The 6,113-nt window shown below is 43.0% G+C and overlaps 1 protein-coding gene across 1 annotated transcript in view; it reads right to left on the bottom strand.

Annotated features, from left to right (window-relative positions):
- The window catches only part of OSTF1 (osteoclast stimulating factor 1), a 61,661-nt gene that overhangs the window by 8,699 nt on the left and 46,849 nt on the right, over positions 1-6,113 (bottom strand). The gene's annotated exons all lie outside the window — the stretch shown is intronic.

Here is a 6,113-nt window from a genome sequence, read left to right as displayed (position 1 = left end):
ACTTTAACTCATAATCAATAAAAAAGTTATTTTGATGTTTTACTTTTTTGTCTCACTAACTCTTCCAAATCTGGTGTGCACTTTATACTCACAGAACATCTCATTTCAAATGGCCTCATTCCAAGGGCTCAATTGCACCGTGGCTAGTGACTGCCATTTGAGACAGTACAGCCCTCAGTATAACCTTTAGGGGACACTATAGTGATCCTCGAGGTGTCTGACCTCTTAGACCTGGAGTTTACATCATCAACGTACCTAATATCTAAAACATTTCCCCTCATGTATCCCGTCACATTGCTCTGACGATCCCTAATGATGTTGATTCCATGACTTGTAGCTGGGGGACTCAAACATCCTACATTATAGGCCTTGGAATAAGGGTATGGTATGGGTGATATGCCTGGCTCTCTTTAAGAGTTAATTAATGGCCAGGTGTGGTGGCTCATGCCTATAATCCTATCACTCTGGGAGGCCAAGGCAGGAGGATTGCTTGAGCTCAGGAGTTCGAGACCAGCCTGAGCAAGAGTGAGACCCCATCTCTACCAAAAAATAGGAAAATATTAGCTGGGTGTGGTGGCATACATCTGTAGTCCCAGATACTCGGGAGGCTGAGGCAGGAGGACTGCTTGAGCCTGGGAGTTTGAGGTTGTAGTGAGCTATGATGATGCTATTGCACTCTACCCAGGGCAACAGAGCGACACTCTGTCTGAAAAAATAAAAGGGGGGGGGGTGTGATGAACTAATATCTGTGGGTCAAATGGATGGAAGGATGGTCAGTCCATAATTTCACTGTCCCCTCTGACTTGTGAAAACAGGGGATCAGGGTATCCTCTCTCATTCTCTGTCCATCTAGCACCTGCTCAGCTCCACGCAGGACACTGGAGCCACCTCCTTCTTTCTTATCTGTCAAGGCTTTCCCGTGAGAACAGAGGCCTTAGCAAATTCACCCGCACAGTTTTCTCAGACAGGATCTCCCTATACACATGTATACACACACACCTCACATAATCCTTCCTTCTAAGGCCCTAAAATCCTGCGGAAATGTACAATAAATTCTTACTAAAAGTAACGTGTAATTTTAAAGTTTGCCTAGGTTTTAATTTATACTAAAAACTAACATAAATAAACCCCAATATTTTCCATAACAACTGCGATACAGAGTAGAGATTAAAAGCCCAGTTTTAAAATAAGGAGACTATTATTCTTCCTACTATTTCAAATGATATAATTTGATGTAGCCCATTTTTCAGGGTAAGCGAAGACCAGATAAACTCAGCACAAACTTTACCTTTTTCCAGAAGCAACTGGACAATATCTGCATAACCCTTCCAGGCAGCAGCATGCAAAGCTGTGTCTCCCAACTTGTTCTACGGTGATAAAAAGAGAAAGCATCATCTTTAAAATAAAGAGTAGATGGAACGCACACATTGATTTAGGTTTAATTTTAGTTAAACCTAAAATGAGAACAAAGTGATAGAACCATGTAAAATTCTAAAGACTATAGGAAAGGAGACTTAAGAGATGGGAAAGGAGCCCTTTTGGGGGGATGGAAGAGATGGAGAAGCAGACACTGACTTGGCAGAGCACAGGCTGAAATGCAGGTGCCTGCGGAGCGAGGTCCGGGAGGAAGCACGCAGATCTGCCCCTGCAGAAACGTAGCAAGGTGTAGGGAGTGGAGATTCCCGGATATGCTAGGGCAGGAATGAGGCATGGATGTGAAAACAGGAGTTCTGGTGGAAAGTATTCACAAATCATTACAACCCCAGAGCCCTTTTCTCTCTTCTTGCTGCCAGATGACCCAGTAAAGATGATAGAATTACCCTATTCAGAAATTAACCGGATAGTTTCCAAGCTTATAGACACTAGGTACAAGAGAAGGTGGCAATATGGCCAGAAACCAAAAGCTGAGGGTCAGGTGAAAAAGCTACCAAATGAACAGTAAGGCCCCTCTCTCAGCTAACCTTCATCTACCCCGCTGCCCAGTGTGTGCTCTCAAGTGCATACCCCAGGCAGGAGACTCGAGGACACGGCTCGGGTGAAGCAGTACAGCCCCCCGTGGGAGATCGGGGGAGAGTACACTTATATGGGCACTGGGTGTCACCCAGCAAAACAGGCAGGACTCACAACGTCACCCCACAGAGAGGCCCACCAGCCACGAGCCCCAACAAGCACACAGCTTCCAATCACGCTTGAAAATGAATGGACAGACAATGACATCAGGTACTGGAGGAAAGCCTACAATATTTAGGGAAAAACCAAAACAAACAGAATTAATGGATCTCAGAGGGAAAAGACCCAGTAGAGTGAATAGCACAAAATATGTTTCTAAAAGCTATAATTAACACATTGGTGAGCTATAAGATGATACTGTGTCATGAAAAAAGAAAAAGATGCTATGTAAAAATAACAATCAAAATAACGTGAGAGCTTATGGCAGACAGAACTCTAAAATGGCCCCCAAGTTCTTTCCCCTGTAGTACAGATCCCTGTATAATTCTCTTCCCTTATGGGTGAGATCAGTGAATATAATAGGTTATCACTATTATATTATATTATATTATCAGTCTCCCGCTGGCCTTGGGGAGAAAGCAAACAGCCGTGCCGTGAGCTGTCTACAGAGAGGAATGGCCTCGGTACAGGAAGTCCTGACTTAACATCGTGGATAAATTCTCAAAAACTGTGACTTTAAGCAAAATGACATAAAACCAATATTTTTCCTCACCAACATTATAACAAAATGGCATTAAAAGCAATAATGTTACTCAAGGACCCGTGTACGTGGTTTCGCTTAAAGATTGGACCCAGTATATCTGAAATTTTATCACTTTAACTCATAATCAATAAAAAAGTTATTGTGATGTTTTACTTTTTTGTCTAACTCTTCCAAATCTGGTGTGCACTTTATACTCACAGAACATCTCATTTCAGATGGCCTCATTCCAAGGGCTCAATTGCACCGTGGCTAGTGACTGCCATTTGAGACAGTACAGCCCTCAGTATAACCTTTAGGGGACACTATTGTGATCCTCGAGGTGTCTGACCTCTTAGACCTGGAGTTTACATCATCGACGTACCTAATATCTAAAACATTTCCCCTCATGTATCCAGCCACATTGCTCTGACGATCCCTAATGATGTTGATTCCATGACTTGTAGCTGGGGGACTCAAACATCCTACATTATAGGCCTTGGAATGAGGGTATGGTATGGGTGATATGCCTGGCTCTCTTTAAGAGTTAATTAATGGCCAGGTGTGGAGGCTCATGCCTATAATCCTATCACTCTGGGAGGCCAAGGCAGGAGGATTGCTGAGCTCAGGAGTTCGAGACCAGCCTGAGCAAGAGTGAGACCCCATCTCTACCAAAAAATAGGAAAATATTAGCTGGGCATGGTGGCATACATCTGTAGTCCCAGATACTCGGGAGGCTGAAGCAGGAGGACTGCTTGAGCCTGGGAGTTTGAGGTTGTAGTGAGCTACGATGATGCTACTGCACTCTATCCAGGGCAACAGAGTGACACTCTGTCTGAAAAAATAAAATAAAAGGGGGGGGGTGTGATGAATTAATATTTGTGGGTCAAATGGATGGAAGGATGGTCAGTCCATAATTTCACTGTTCCCTCTGACTTGTGAAAACAGGGGATCAGGGTATCCTCTCTCATTCTCTGCTCAGCTCCACGCAGGACACTGGAGCCACCTCCTTCTTTCTTATCTGTCAAGACTTTCCAGTGAGAACAGAGGCCTTAGCAAATTCACCCGCACAGTTTTCTCAGACAGGATCTCCCCATACACGTGTACACACACATACCACACACAACCCTTCCTTCTAAGGCCCTAAAATCCTGCGGAAATGTACAATAAATGCTTACTAAAAGTAACTTGTAATTTTAAAGTTTGCCAAGGTTTTAATTTATACTAAAAACACAAATAAACCCCAATATTTTCCATAACAACTGCGATACAGAGTAGAGATTAAAAGCCCAGTTTTAAAATAAGGAGACTATTATTCTTCCTACTATTTCAAATGATATAATTTGATGTAGCCCATTTTTCAGGGTAAGCGAAGACCAGATAAACTCAGCACAAACTTTACCTTTTTCCAGAAGCAACTGGACAATATCTGCATAACCCTTCCAGGCAGCAGCATGCAAAGCTGTGTCTCCCAACTTGTTCTACGGTGATAAAAAGAGAAAGCATCATCTTTAAAATAAAGAGTAGATGGAACGCACACATTGATTTAGGTTTAATTTTAGTTAAACCTAAAATGAGAACAAAGTGATAGAACCATGTAAAATTCTAAAGACTATAGGAAAGGAGACTTAAGAGATGGGAAAGGAGCCCTTTTGGGGGGATGGAAGAGATGGAGAAGCAGACACTGACTTGGCAGAGCACAGGCTGAAATGCAGGTGCCTGCGGAGCGAGGTCCGGGAGGAAGCACGCAGATCTGCCCCTGCAGAAACGTAGCAAGGTGTAGGGAGTGGAGATTCCCGGATATGCTAGGGCAGGAATGAGGCATGGATGTGAAAACAGGAGTTCTGGTGGAAAGTATTCACAAATCATTACAACCCCAGAGCCCTTTTCTCTCTTCTTGCTGCCAGATGACCCAGTAAAGATGATAGAATTACCCTATTCAGAAATTAACCGGATAGTTTCCAAGCTTATAGACACTAGGTACAAGAGAAGGTGGCAATATGGCCAGAAACCAAAAGCTGAGGGTCAGGTGAAAAAGCTACCAAATGAACAGTAAGGCCCCTCTCTCAGCTAACCTTCATCTACCCCGCTGCCCAGTGTGTGCTCTCAAGTGCATACCCCAGGCAGGAGACTCGAGGACACGGCTCGGGTGAAGCAGTACAGCCCCCCGTGGGAGATCGGGGGAGAGTACACTTATATGGGCACTGGGTGTCACCCAGCAAAACAGGCAGGACTCACAACGTCACCCCACAGAGAGGCCCACCAGCCACGAGCCCCAACAAGCACACAGCTTCCAATCACGCTTGAAAATGAATGGACAGACAATGACATCAGGTACTGGAGGAAAGCCTACAATATTTAGGGAAAAACCAAAACAAACAGAATTAATGGATCTCAGAGGGAAAAGACCCAGTAGAGTGAATAGCACAAAATATGTTTCTAAAAGCTATAATTAACACATTGGTGAGCTATAAGATGATACTGTGTCATGAAAAAAGAAAAAGATGCTATGTAAAAATAACAATCAAAATAACGTGAGAGCTTATGGCAGACAGAACTCTAAAATGGCCCCCAAGTTCTTTCCCCTGTAGTACAGATCCCTGTATAATTCTCTTCCCTTATGGGTGAGATCAGTGAATATAATAGGTTATCACTATTATATTATATTATATTATCAGTCTCCCGCTGGCCTTGGGGAGAAAGCAAACAGCCGTGCCGTGAGCTGTCTACAGAGAGGAATGGCCTCGGTACAGGAAGTCCTGACTTAACATCGTGGATAAATTCTCAAAAACTGTGACTTTAAGCAAAATGACATAAAACCAATATTTTTCCTCACCAACATTATAACAAAATGGCATTAAAAGCAATAATGTTACTCAAGGACCCGTGTACGTGGTTTCGCTTAAAGTTACAGGGTTACAAGAACTTATTGAGGATGTTAAGTGAGGACTAACTATACTACAGGTGCAAGAAATTCAGTGCTTCTGACAGCCTGAATGAGTTTGGAAGAGGACCCTGAGCTCCAGATGAGAATCCAGCTCTAGTCAATACCTTGATTTCAGCCTAGGACACACTGAGCAGAGAACCTACTTATGCCATGCCCAGAACTCTGACCTACAAAAAGTATAAGCTCCTAAGCTTGTGGTAATTTGCTACATTGCAACAGAAAACCAATACAGAGCTCTGGAAAATTAAAAAGATAACCAAAATAAAACATAAAGGTGAGAAAAATCTGAGAAAAACTAAGAAAATTGGAAGTTCAATCTAAGAGGTCCAGTGTCTTACTAGTGGGCATTCCGGAACCAAAAGAACAAAGACAACGATCAGGTAAAAACTATAAAACTAATAACACAAGATAATTTTCCAAGTTGAAAGAGTTCATCATAATTATTGGAAAACGACACACACTAAGGCACACCATGGT

Source organism: Propithecus coquereli, unplaced genomic scaffold (assembly GCF_000956105.1).
Source record: "Propithecus coquereli isolate 6110/MARCELLA unplaced genomic scaffold, Pcoq_1.0 Scaffold211, whole genome shotgun sequence".
NCBI classification, from domain to species: domain Eukaryota; kingdom Metazoa; phylum Chordata; class Mammalia; order Primates; family Indriidae; genus Propithecus; species Propithecus coquereli.
The sequence above is the reverse complement of the archived record's forward strand: the minus strand, read 5'-3'. Positions and strand labels throughout refer to the sequence as shown.